Here is a 14,987-nt window from a genome sequence, read left to right on the forward strand (position 1 = left end):
AGAGTATCATGTCCTCTGTGAATAGTGAAAGTGACTTCTTTCTTGCCAATTTGGATGCCTTTTATTTCATTTTGTTATCCAATTACTGAGGCTAGGACTTCCAGTACTATGTTAAATAACAATGGTGAAATTGGACACCCTTTCTTGTTCCTGACTGTAAAGGAAAATCTCTCAGTTTTCCCCCATTAAGAATATTAGCAATGGGTCTTTCATATATGGCCTTTATGTAGTTGAGGTATGTTCCTTCTATCCCTACTTTGTTGAGAGTTTTTATCAAGAATGGGTGCTGTGCTTTGTAAAATGCTTTTTGTGCATCTATTGCAAGGATCATACAGTTCTAATCCTTTCTTTTTATTAATGTGGTGTATCATGTTGATTTGTAAATATTTAACCCCCCATGCAGCCCAAAAATAAATCCTACTTAATGGTGGTGAATGACTCTTTTAATGGACTGTTGGATTCAATCGGCTAGTATTTTGTTGAGAATTTTTGCATCCATGTTCATCAGGGATATTAGTCTATAATTCTCTTTTTTAGTCAGGTCTTTGTCTGGTTTTGGAATCAAGGTAATGCTGGTCTTGTAGAATGAGTTTGGAAGTTTTCCTTTCATTTCTGTTTTCTGGAACAGTTTGAGAAGAATAGGTATTAATTCTTTAAATGGCTGGTAGAATTCCTTTGGGAAGCCATCCGTTCCTGGAATTTTGCTTGTTGGGATATTTTTGATTAATGGTTCAATTTCTTTGCTGGTTAAGGGTCTGTTCAAATTTTTGATTTCTTCCAATTTCCATTTTGATAGTTTCTGTTTCTAGAAATTAATCAATTTCTTCCATATACATGGAGGTTAAACAATATCCTATTAAAGAATGAATGGTCAACTAACCATGAAATTAAAGAAGAAATTTTAAAAATACATAGAAACAAATGAAAATGAAAACATGATGGTCCAAAAACCTTTGGAATGCAGCAAAAGTGATCATAAGAGGGAAGTATATAGTAATACAGGACTACCTCAAGAAGAAAGACAAATTTAAAAAACACAACCTAACCTTACACTGAAAGGAGCTAGAAAAGGAACAACAAATGAAACCTAAATGCGCAGCAGAAGAAGGGAAATAATAAGGATTAGAGCAGAAATAAATGATACAGAAACAAACAAAAACAGTAGAACATAGCAATAAAACCAGGAGCTGGTTTAATAAAATTTATAAACCCCTAGCCAGACCTATCAAAAAAAGAGAGAGAGAGAAAGAACCCAAATAAATAAAATCATGAATGAGAGAGATTACAACCAACATCTGAGAAATACAAAAAATTGTAAGAGAATATTATGAAAAATTATATGCCAACAAATTAGGCAATACTCTGCTTTGTAAGAGATTTTTATCTTTGACATTTCTTTTCAGCAGTTTTAGTATCATGTGTCTAGCTGTGATTTTCTTTGAATTTACTTTGCCTGAGGCTTGTATTGCTTGTCAAATCTATGGCTTGATGTCTTTCATCAGTTTGGGAAATTTTTTCAGCCATTATCTCTTGAAATATTTCTTCTGCCCCTTTCAATTTTTCTCCTTCTTCTGAGATTTCAATGAAACATATGTGACTTTTTTCTATATCTTTTTTTACATCTTTCTCTTGTTTTAGAATTCCCAACCTCTTGTCCCTTCATTCTAGATGTTTTCTCTTACCTGCTGCTCTGTTTATTAATTCTCTCCTGGGTAGCACATGATCTTCTAAGTCAAACCCTTGTGTCATTAATTTTAGATACCATATTTCTCATTTCTTTTCATTGAACTTCCCATTCTTTGCAAAAGTTATTGATCTTGTCTTTTATCTCTTTAATCAAATTATACACATAGTTTTGAATTCTATTATCTAGATTCTCTGTGAATCTGTTTCTGTTTGTAGTTTTTAATTATACTGTCTAGTTTCCTGATACACCTTTTATTTTTTATTGAGTGCCGGATATTGCACATTAAAAATAATAGATGCAACTTGAGCCCTATAAGAATACAATCTTTTTTCCCCCAAGAGAATTCACTTTTACTTCTGGTAGGGACCATGAAAACTGCAATTTTGGATTTGCTTAACACACAAAGGGATTAAAATTATTTGAATCACCTGGGCTTTAGTACCTGAGAACATTGGTCTAACGTCTATACACTCTTACTTGGGTAATGGATGCATCTACGGGGTGCCAACCCAGTGCCTAGGAGTTTGTCAGGGACCTTCTTGTTTTCATTCTCCTCGCCACCCAGTCACATGATTTTGTTAAAATATTGCTCAGCTTTTCAGGTCCTCAACCCATGTTTCTGAACATGGCAGGCAAAGCTGTGGCAAAAACAGCTCAAAAATTCTGAGCTCATCCCTCTGGATTTACTATCCTGGATCTTAGTCCCATAATTCTTTGCAGCCTTGGTGGTTCTCTGATACTTTCAAAAAGGTTATTTTCATATTTTTGCACCCATTTTAGTTGTTCTTAATGGCAATATTAGTCCAAATTATCCTTTCAGTCTCTATTGGAAGCCAAAGGCTGATGTCTATGCTTTTAGATTGCTAGTACAGCTATGGTAAAAGTTAATTAAAGCTGTTCTGTAAACTAAAACAGTACTCAAAAATCTTAAATCTGAAAAACTGATGGCACATTAAATGATTTGAGGTGATGGACTTTCATATTTTCACAATTATATATTAAGTGCTAAAAATTTCTTTGTGATAAGTTAAAAATGAGTTGATTTGAAGAAAAACATTAATGAGAGAGAAGTCAGTGCCTTAATGTGGCAAAAATCATTGATATCTTTCACATATAACTGCAGTTTGACAGTCTGAATTTTAAAAATTGATCATTGGCAAATAAAGAAACGGGAGAGAGACTCCTTTCCTGGCTTTATTCAAAATATAAATTAATTATTCATTTTAGTTCCTAGCTTCAAGCCAGCTACATTTTCAAACTACCTTAAATAAACGTTCCAAGACATACAAACAGCAAAAACTTTGCATAGGAAATGAATACTTTAGGAATAGCTAAATCTATAAGTTTATAGATATTTGCCTTAGAAGTATAGTATAACTGATACTTTCTTGCAAGGGTATGTATTACTGATTCCTCCAAGAAGTCCACTAAAATAATGCAGCCCATTCCAGAAGATCCTCCTTCCCAGAGGAAGACAGGAGAAAAATATGGACAAAGACTAGACAGAACAAGCTCTGCAGGAGCTTTAGAAATGCTTTCTATTAATTTTATTTGAAAAGGTCCCAGCTCCTTTTTTCTTCTACCAACTACACTTCTGGAATTCTTTCTCCAACTTCCAGATTGCTCAGCATCAAATTTCGCTTGACTAATGTGATATACATGTTGTTTTTGCCCTCCAGTATCCCTCTGGAAAAGTCACCTCTCCCCCACCCTTCATGTGCTCCTAGTTGGGCTATCAATCATTGTGTTCCTGTAACCCTAGTGGGTTGGGCACACACTGGGTATATTAGTTTCCTACTGCTGCTATAACAAATGATTACAAATTTACTGGCTCAAACAATACACATTTATTCTCTTACAGTTCTAGAGAGCAGAAGATCTAAAGTCAAGGTGTCACCAGGCTGCATTCCTTCCAGAGGCTTCGGGGAGAAAATCCATTTCCCTGCTTTTTCTAACTTCTAGAGGCAGCCTGAACTCGTTGCCCCATGGCCACATCCTCCACCTTCAAAGCCAGAAGCATAGCCTCTTCCAATCAGGCTCTCTCTGACCTTGGATTCCACTCTGCCATTTCCTTCTCTATGATTCTGCCCCTCTTACCTCCCCTTTATAAGGAACCCTGTGACTACACTGAGCCTATCAAAATAACACAGGGTAATTTCCCCAGCTCAAAATCCTTAATCACATCTGCAACGTCCCTTTTGCTTAATATGGTAACACATTCATAAATTCCAGGAATTCAGCCTGCCACATTGGGTCAGTTTGGGTCAGTTTGAATACCAATAGCTCAGGCCACAGAGATTTTTGAAGAATGAACTCACAGCCCAATCAGAGACAATTGAGAGAATTTTCAAAGGTTGATATGTGGATGTTGAGAAATTCATCTCTTCCTACCACTGTTGTTTATCAAAACTGCTGTGAATGTCCATCTTGCCTGACACACGGAAAGAGATTAAAGCAGACTCCAGTCAGTCTGGAACAATCAGAAGCAAGGAATGGACAGGTGCAGGGGAGAGACTGGGGAAGGCCACACCCCTAGAAATGTCCTTAAACTTCCCTTACCAAGTAGATTCTGAAATAGTGTCTCCACCCACAAACATCTCAGTACCATGGTTCAATTCATTCTCTTATTGGTTAGGCAAGTTTGAATGTTTTTTTTTCCCCCTTACTCATTTAATTGCTTATCTACAAACTGATCTCTAAATTCTAGGTCAAAAACCCCTGGTCAGTATATTACTCTGGCTTAAAAGATCAAACTAATCATAGGGAAGACCTTATTTTGTACTCAGGCTTTTTGTGGTTAGAATTTCTGCTGCTTTTCTCCACATGAGAAAGAAAGGAAAAGAAAAGGATACATGCAGCATCTTTCCAATGGAAATATAACAGTAACTTTCCTCCTATGCTAAAGTTCTCCTCAGTAGCAGACTTCTTTACCAATTACCTTTGTTTTTTTAGCTTTAATTTTCTTTGCAGAAGGACTCATTTGTTTAATTATCCACTAACACTCATTTCTGCATGAGTGGAGATACTGGCTATAAGGAGTCCTAAGTCATTTCCTAAAAGAGATGTATTCTTTGTAGAAATTCTAAACATTCTAAACAATTCTAAACAACATTTAAGTATGGTTTTTTGGTGGGTTTTTTTTTTTTTGTAGAAACATTAAAATTGCTTTCATCATAAGATGCAATACTATTTTTCGCCATGTAGGGATCTTCTTCATAGACTAGCTTACTCCATGGAGAAATAAATGTATTAAGTTTGGATCAATTATCAGCTACACAGATCTATGCGCCTCTCCCCACTCCAACACACACACACACACACACACACACACACACACACACACACACACGACTGTAAATTTTCAGCCTTCCATATTCTTAGTAACATTTCTAAGTCAAGATTACTTTCCACTTGTGATTTATAAGGTTTTTTACATAACCAGCTTCATATATCTACTTCAAAATTTAAACAACCTGGGACTGCCGAGAGGTCTAGTCTGCTTTCCGTGGTGACCCTGGAAACCACTCAGACCAGACAACCAGTCACTGCCACCAATGAATCTGGCTCCATTGCCAGCATGTTTGCTGTTAGTTGACAACATTTTTATCTGACTTCTGCTAAAATTAACCTCACTTGGAATACAGTCTTTCTGTTTCATCAGTATAATTACTGGCCCTCGAGTGCCTTCCCAAAGCTGTTGTTTATAATGAATCATGTAGCAGAAAATATACAACTTTGTTCTTGAGAGCCAAGCAATGACAATTCAATCCTATGGCAGAGAAAAATGCAAAAGCAATCAGTATAAAAACCCAATGGTAAAGGCAATTTCTTCCTCTTTAAATGAATCATTTTTTGGTGAAGGAAACACACGCACAATACACACACACAAGCCTGCACTTTAAAACATCTCTCATTCTAAAAATCAGTGACCAACATCTATTTGGTAGCTCATCTCATCCAGGTTAGTTATAAACTGGGTATATGTCATGGCACCATGACCATGACCATGAAACCATATGTCAGGACAAAATGAGGAACTAGAGCTAATACTGTACCAGGAGTCATGAGGAGGGCTGATGTTTCTCCAAATGCTTTCTTTGTACTGGTAAATGACTGACATGTCACCATTAGTGCTTCATTCTTTCAATATAACAGCTGGATGTGGCTAAAGTGCAACACCCTTGGGGCAGGTTAGCATTCAAACTTCTTCTTCTTCTGTGTGGAGGATGGACAGGTTCTTCCCAGCATCAAGTTTAGTTTGGAGCAGCAGCCCTCAACCCTGCCTGCACATTAAAATCACCTAGGAAGCTTTTACAAAACATGATTGAAAGGGTTCTACTTTAGACAAAGTGGATCAAAATCTCTGGGGGTGGGGCTTGGGCACCAGTACTTTTTAAAGTTAAAGTGTTCCATGTAACTTCCAATGTGGGGCTACGATTGTGAAGCTAGAGGGTTTTGATGAGAAAGGAATGGAGAAGATAGAGCTAAGCATACAGTGTGAAGGCACAATGTGTGCACACTGACAAACCTCACCCAGGAAGAAAGGAATAAAAGAGGGAAAGACCTGAGAAGGCTGTCCACATGTGAAGGAGGGCTTGTCTGTACTCCAAACACGCCCTCCACCCCCAAATCTGCCCATTTGCACTTTAGGTCTATCTGTTGGTGGGGAAGGGAGATGTGACCCAGGCCTTACCAGCTGTAGCCGTGAAACCCTCTGAAAAAGTGATTGCTTTGAGGAACCCAAACTGGACCAATCTAAACCCAAAATACTTTAGATACAGAACTTTTACTGGAACTGTTGGGAAAGAAGCTCTTTTTCCAGTGAGAATGCTAAACTGCCAAGTCTAGATCTGCTAAGGCTTGCTACTATACTGAGGGGAGAAGCTGCCTGAGAAGGAAGCCAATGTGGAAGGCTTTCCAGAAGGAAGAGAACCAATCCTAATGGCATTCTGTGAACACTGGATCTTACCTCACATATTATATAGACCACAGTGGTGGGAACCAATGAACTCTTAATGCTTGAGTCATTTTGAGTTGAATTATCTATAAATTACAACAAAAAGAATTCTGAGTAACAGACAAGTGGCAAAGCCCAAATGAGTCAATGAAATTGTCTAGGTTGCACTGTCAGATCTGTTACTGTCCCTACTCTTGGGGGAGACCTGGTTTAGTCAAAAGCGGTAAAGGTTACCCTAAGCTATAGAAAAGAAATTGAGATTTTCAGTGTTTCAAAGTAACTATGTTAGACTTTTCCTTTTATTTGAAAACAAATGTCAAAAAGAAGAATTGGTGCCTTTAACTAGGTCCCTAATTTTAAGAAAATCTAAACTTTTTTTGCTAATTGAGTTAAACTGAGCGAGATTAATTATAGCATCAGTTAATTTCTAGCAACACTTAACCTTCTATGGTGAATCAATCTCTGATAAAAACTTAGTTTACAACTTTAAGTGGAAAAAAACCCATAGTTTTCTGCAACAAACATTACAATAAATTGGGTTTCTACGTACATTAGTAGTCTAGTCTGGAATTTACGAGTTAACAATCCTTGAACTACTCAAATCAGCATTACAATATTTTAGTAAAGCTGAATGTCCTTCATAGCAAACAGAGACAAATATACAATTTTATGGTAAGATATGGAATAAATTTATATGTAACTTACATTTTACAGTCACTGTTTTGAAAATATTTGTCACCTTCACCTTATCCATTTACCATGTAATGAATGGATGATTCAAGTCTGGTCATCTCAGATCTCATGGGTCAACAGACTCCCTTCTTTCCCAGCTCTTTATAAACAATTTCTAGTTGGAACTAGAAATCCATAACATTCAGTTACACTTTTTAACCAAAACTGATTTAAGTAAGGAATTATAATCATCTAATTTTACAGGTCTGTACTTGAAATGCCCCAATCTTGTGTTTCCCCGTGAAGCAAGTAGATGTTAGTAGACTTTGATAAAGTTTTAGGGACAAGACTCCACAAGGGTGAAGGAATACACTTAGGAACAAACCATATGAGTCAACAGGTCTCAGGAACAAGGCTAAGCCACCACAGGTAGATGTGGGTGTGACAGGCCAAACCAATCATCTGCCCCCCCTCCTAATTGACACTCCTTACATTTGTTCAACATTTAATGATGTGTGATCTGGCAGCAGGCAGTTTTTGTTTATGTGTTGTTTGGTTCCATGTTGTGAATGCTGCTGTTTTAATTTCCACTTGAGGTCATTGCTTTCTGTAGCAGGAATGGGACTAATTAACGTGTCTGTCAGTAGGTAAGACGTTGCATATGGAAACCCGAAGTAACTGGTGCCATAATTCTGACTTATCCCAACTGTATCTTAACATGCCTTAAAAACTAGTGACCTGACTAACCTGCTCTCTGATCCTGCCTTTGGCCCATCATTCCCGGTTTGGAGCAGGCCACCGCTTAGACTAAATCCTAATACTGGGGTAACTGTTGTCCTTGAGCCTCGAAATGTTTTCTCTGGCATTTCACTTCCTGAGGTATGTGCATTCAGCCACTAATCCAAAGGGAGCTCGCAGAGCTGTACCTCCAGTTCATCTTCACTGCCTCTCATCCTGGCCTGTGCCTTTTATCCCATCCCATAGGCTCAGTAGGACCACAGCACATAGTCAGCCCATCTCTCACTCTGAACATTTCCCAGGTAGGAGTCACACACCTGTCCACTGTGTGCTTCTCACTTAAGGGGAAACATATCAAATTCTCCAAGTGAAACCCCTTTCTCCCTCTTTTCTTAAGAGTGAAGCAGTCTAGTTTATTGTTTTTTTCATGTTTATTTTCTCAGAGAGACAGAGTGCAAGAGGGGGAGGGGCAGAGACAGAAGGGGACAGAGGATCCAAAGCAGGCTCTGCAATGATAGCAGAGAGCCTGATGCGGGGCTCGAACCCACCAATGGTGAGATCATGACCTGAGCCGAAGGCAGAAGCTTAACTGACTGAGCCACCCAGGTGCCCCGAAGCCCCTTTCTTTTGAACCTAAGCACATATAACTTTTCTCCCCTTGGGGGGTAGGTCTCTAAGGATATTCTCACACATTCTCCTTGATCCCCAAAAAACTCTTTTTTATCCTAGAGGTGGATGAGGTATAGAATCCTGTAACTGATGTATGTGTAACTACATTTCAGACACTTAACTTGGAAATCTGTCTCACAGATCATATTGTTATCTATCACCTGAGGGTTCCTCCAAAACTTCCCTTTTAATCTCCTGTTTTGGCAAGGACTGCTCTAGCTGGCCTACAGCACCTTTAGAAAACCTCGTAAAATCATCCAGATAAAAAATGAAGATTCTTTGCCGAGAATATTTAGAACACCTACCCTTCATCATGTCTCACGTGGAGAACAATTGGATGACGACCACCTTGTGCTCTATTTCTCATCTCTGAGGTTCCACGCCATTTTTAAAAAAACTTGGCAAACAGTGTTGCTTTAACTTGTAGCAAAGGCAGAACCACCTTGACTGCCTGAAATAACACCCTCCTTGATCTACCTGTAACAGTGTCCGATTCATTCCCTGAAGAGTGTTCGGTGTACTGCAGACTGAAAAGACACACAATTCAGCTCAGCAAGATTTCAAGAGTCAAAACTGCTATAAATAAATACAAATCACCTATCTACTCTGGGGTGTGATAACTTGAGTCAACGAACCTTTACAATTGTGTCTTCTAAGTAACAAGACAGATAAATCCATGGTTGACATTAGAAGAGGCATAGGATCTTCTCAATACTTAGAGAGGCAGAACTTTTTGGGATAGCAATTGTAAAAGTAATACATCCTGATAGTTTTTTGTTTTTTTCTTTATTTTTTTAATGTGTATTTATTATTGAGAGACACAGAGACACAGAGCATGAGCAGGGAAGGGGTAGAGAAAGAGAGGAAGACACAGAATCTGAAGCAGGTTCCAGGCCCTTAGCTGTTAGCACAGAGCCTGACAAGGGGCTCGAACTCACGAACTGTGACATCATGACCTGAGCTGAAGTCGGTCACCCAACCAACTGAGCCACCCAGGTGCCCCAACACATCCTCATAGTTTTAAGAATCAGTACTGACCATCAGAGAAAAACAAATATCATGTGATTTCATTCACATGTGGAATTTAAGAAACAAAACACATGAACATAGGGGAAGGGAAAGAAAAATAAGATAAAAGCAGAGAGGGAGGTAAACCCTGAGAGACTCTTGAATACAGAGAACAAACTGAGGGTTGCTGGAGGGGTGGTGGGTGGGGGTATGGGCTAAATGGGTAATGGGCATTAGGGAGGGCACTTACTGGGACAAGCACTGGGTGTTATATGTAAGTGATGAATCACTGGGTTCTACTCCTGAAACCAATACTACACTGTATGTAACTAAACTGAATTTAAGTAAATAATGTACTCCCTCCCCCCCAAAAAAAGATTTAGTAATGACTAGATCTTCTATCTAAACTATCCGTGATTAACAACACGTAAATACCATGTAAATACTTTTTAAAATAGTTTTCCATACATATATAGAAATATAAGGATAGCTTGCTAGCTTAAATAGCTAGATAGGTAAATGGAGAGTAAGACCTTTTCTTTTAAAAGGAAGCATAACATCTAACATAGCATCAAATGCCTCCACATTTCTTTCAAATCACCGAGTATTTTATCTTCCATTTTATTTGTTTGTGAAAATACTGGGGCTCTGTTTTATCGCTAAGAAGGGAGAAAAAAACAAACCAAAACAGAAACCCCCTTCAGAGATTGCCAGAGAGAAAGCAGGACGTAAATGTGGAATCCAAGGTGGATTCCTGGAGCAGACAGAGGCTATGACAGGCTGGGAGCTGAGAGTGCGTGGAGAGCAAAGGAAGTGTGCTGGTTTGTTATGTTGAACATGAAGAAAATTCAAAGATATTTGATCTTTCACACTTTGTTTGCCTTCTTTTGAGTTTTATTTTATTGATCCTTTTACTTATATTAAAGATAAAAATTTATCTGGGAATATCCATGGATCTGTTTTCAACACGAAACATTTGGCAAATGATCTGATCGGTGCTGGAGATACAGAGACGAACCCAAGGTCAACTGTGTACCCAAGATATTTCCAGTTCCATGGAGAAAGCAGCATTAATGCACGATGACAGTAAGATGTGGTAAATCCGAGAGTGGAGTCACTTACAGAGGGCCATTGGAACAACAACCCCCCCCCCCCTAAGAAGTAGCTTAGTCTAAAGCACTCTAGGCATAGAGAGTGGTGTGTGCAAAAGATACAAGAAGTGACAATACAGGATTTATTTCTGGAATGCAGACTAGTTCCACAGGCAGGGCAGCCTGCCCGGTCAGCGCCTCTGTCTGGTTTGCTGCAGTCTGATGTACACACCTACTGGCTCCCATGGATTTGATAAGCTAAGTAACAAGAAAGGGAAAATGTCTGTGAGGGCTTACCCATGTACCAAGCCAGTAACAGACATCCTGAGATCACCTTGGTATTTAAGTTAAATGTACTCCACAGAGAAGCCATCTCACTACGTTGTCTAATTTAGGAATGAAAATGCATGTGTGCTACGTGCAGTAGACTCTGGTCAACCGAAATAATACACTTTCTCTTCCCTGTCCCACCCTTAGACCCAAGCCTCCCGTTAATCTCCTCATTTGTTCCTACTTGGAGCATCTGGTGGAATAATGTTTTCATTGTTTTTAAATAAATGTATTTTAAAATTAAAAGTGACTTGAAGGTATCCTTCAGTGACCTTCAGGACACTTTTCTAAGAATTTTGGAAAGGGGGGAAAAAAGTAATTCAAAACACTTACAGGTATTGGAAATGCCTTCTCCTAACTGGGATATTTTCTTTAGGTAGGTTTCTTCCAGATGACCAGCAGCACCTGCAACTTGTTAGAAATGCAATTTCTCCAGCCCCAGCCCAGACATACCCAATCGGAAACTCATGCTGGGGCCCAGCCGCCTATATTCTAACAAGGCTCCAGGTGATTCTGATGCAGGCTCAAGTTTGAGAACCGTCGTTCTAAAGTAGTAAGTAAGGGCCTGGAAAACCCCACAAATATTCCTATACAAGACTGCCAGTTATGTTATAAAAGTGTTTATCATTAAAATGTATTTCTTGCGATTAATGCACAAACCCCTTAAAGTGATCATATCTTACTTGGGGAAGTCACAGCCACAAACTCACCAGAGGTACTTGAGGCATCTTTCTCCTCCAAACCCCTTCTTTTGTTGATGAAAACACTGAGGCTCAGAAAGGCCAAGGAACTTGTCCAAGATCACAGAGCTGATCAGCGGAGGGCAAGAGCTAGTCTTTAGACTTCTTAACACAAATTCAAGATCTGGGCAACAAATACAAACCAACTACACAAATAAATTCAGTTCCTCTAGCGAAAAACAGGGATTCAAAAACATGGACTATAGTGAAAATAGTTGTGTTTCTAAGCAGGTTTTTTTGTATTAGGAAACTAATATACATTCATGTAGGGAAACTGGAATTAATAAAACTCCTAAAAAAGACAAAAAATACCAAGAAAAGTGTTTTTAAGCTTTAGTGTGTGCACATATATGTGCAAATATGTGCACAAAAATATTTTGTAGAATAATATATACATATACATATATATGTACATATACATATATGTATATTCCACTACATATATATGTATATATAGCAGAATAATGTTTTCATATACACATATATATGTACATACACATATACATATATACATATACTCAACTATATATATATATTATGTGTGTGTATATAGATAGATAGATAGATAGATAGATAGATAGATAGATATAGCAGAATAATGTTTTCATTGTTTTCAATGAAAGGGAAGGGAAACAAAAAAAGGTAAGGGAGACAAGGGAAACAAAAGCAAAAATGAACTATTGGGACTTCATCAAGATAAAAAGCTTCTGCACAGCAAAGGAAACAACCAACAGAACTAAAAAGCAACTTACAGAAAGGGAGAAGATATTTGCAAATGATATATCCAACAAAGGGTTAGTATCCAAAATCTATAAAGAACTTATCAAACTCAACACCCAAAAAACAAATAACCCTGTTAAGAAATGGGCAGAAGACATGAATAGACATTTTTTTCAAAGAAAACATACAATACAAATGGGTAACAGACACATAAAAAGATGCTTAACATCACTCATCAGCAGGGAAATACAAACCAAAGCCATGATAAGATACCACCTCACACCTGTCAGAATGGGTAAAATTAACACAAGAAGCAACAGATGTTGGTGAGAATGAGGAGAAAGGGAAACCTTCTTGCACTGTTGGTGGGAATGCAAACTGGTGCAGCCACTCTGGAGAACACTATGGAGGTTCCTCAAAAAATTGAAAATAGATCTACCCTACAACCCCCCAATTACACTAATAGGTATTTACCTAAAGGATACAAAAGTACAGATTCAAAGGGGTACATGTACCTGATGTTTATAGCAGTATTATCAACAATAGCCTAACTATGGAAGGACCCCAAATGTCCATTAACTGATGAATGGATAAAGAAGATGTGCTGTGTGATGTGGTGTGTGTGTGTGTGTGTGTGTGTGTGTGTGTAATATTACTCAGCCATCAAAAGGAATGAAATCTTGCCATTTGCAATGACATGGATGGAGATAGAGTGTATTATGCTAAGCAAAGTAGGTCAGGCAGAGAAAGACATATCGTATGATGTCACCCATGTCTGGAATTTAAGAAACAAAACAGATGAACATAAGGGATTGGGGGTGAAAAAGAGAGAGAGGGAAACAAACCATTTTAATGATTGATTTGTATTTCATTAGAATCTATTTTTTACATTTTCTTATTTTTTTACATTTACATTGTTTCCAACATTTTGCTCTAGGAATAGGAAAGAGAGTAAGATATGAAATGTCAGTAACATGCAGGAAAGGTGCATTACATAAGCAGGCCACAATTCAGTACCAAAGAAGGGACCCTTGCGAGCTGGAGAATTGAAAGACCAGGCCCCCATGGAGATATTAAAATGGGGAGGAGGAATATTTCAGGAAATGTGGAAATCCCCAAGTAAAAATGACCAGTCACAATGTTCCCAGACATGGTACGTGTACAGATGTGGCAACCCCAGAAAGCGCACAAAGGTTCACCCGAGGCTAATACATCCACTCACCTCTGTGTCCCATAACTCTTAGAAGTTACTTTTCTAGAAAGACTTCAGTCAAGTAATAATAAACCTCTTCAGTGTTTCATTTATCATAGAAAGGACAATTCATCAAAACAAATCTTCAGAAGAATTCTTGAAAGCTAATATAATACACGCTTTTTCTTTCTTAATCAATGCCTGTTGTTTCCTCCCATCAGAATAAAATTCCATCTTTTTTTTTAAACTCAGTGCAAAAACAATGTTCTCTAATAATGATGGATGACCTATTTATATCATATGAAAGTGAGAGTATATTGCTTCTAACCTAAAAGGCTATGTTTAGGTTGCTCAGCTAAAATGTTCTCTAGTTATAAAATATTTATAAAGTAATTTTCCTATGTTTTGTCCTTTCAACAGGTTTGAGATTATAAGCATAGTGTTTGGGTAGGAATTACATTCATATCTTACCAGTTCAACAATTTTTCCAAACAAATAACATTCTTTTCCCAATTGGGTCCTTACTCAACACAGTCATAGTCTTTATTTTTAATTCTATCTAAATTTTAGAAAGAATTTCAACACCTGTGTTGAGTGATAAATTTTTTAATTGAAATATTCTGATCTTCAAATGGCCACTTACATTTTCACACTTTCCTTTTTAACTCTTTGGCAGCATTTCTAAAGGGCTGGTCTTTTTTGGATTTTAAATGTCTGTTCAAAGAGAAGATTCACAGAGATTTAATCATGCAGAGCTCCAAATGAAATAAAACAAAACTTCTTTTCTGAAAGGCCAAGTATTCCAATGTTGACCTTGAGTTTTAGTGGAAGAACCCATCTCCTGAGCAGTTGGTAGTGACGCTGACTCTGTACCATTGTTGGGGGAGGGGACTCCACTATGGAAGTCCACCAAGGAAGATACCATTCACCTCTAAAAGAATTTCAAGGAAATTCCTTCCTGAGCTTTTTATGGGGACTAGTCTCAAAAACAAACTTTCTGAGGCAGTATTTCTGAAAGTGTGTTCTGTGATTCACAATTACCCTAGGATGATAATAACTGTTTCTCAGTTTAAAATAAAACAAGATTACCTAATTATACAGCTTTTGGAAATGGTTAAGCAAATGTGAGCCGTTCAACATGCTAAATTACCTGCTGAAGAAGGGAAGGGGTAGAGAGGCAAAT

At 37.9% G+C, this 14,987-nt stretch overlaps 1 long non-coding RNA gene across 1 annotated transcript in view; it reads left to right on the top strand.

Annotated features, from left to right (window-relative positions):
• The window catches only part of LOC109492952, a 28,482-nt gene that overhangs the window by 9,405 nt on the left and 4,090 nt on the right, over window positions 1-14,987 (top strand). The window contains exon 2 of the long non-coding RNA XR_002146967.3: window positions 11,529-11,705. This is a non-coding gene — a long non-coding RNA (uncharacterized LOC109492952). The remainder of the gene's footprint in view (window positions 1-11,528; window positions 11,706-14,987) is intronic.

The sequence above is a fragment of the Felis catus genome, chromosome A1, assembly GCF_018350175.1.
Source record: "Felis catus isolate Fca126 chromosome A1, F.catus_Fca126_mat1.0, whole genome shotgun sequence".
Classification (NCBI taxonomy): domain Eukaryota; kingdom Metazoa; phylum Chordata; class Mammalia; order Carnivora; family Felidae; genus Felis; species Felis catus.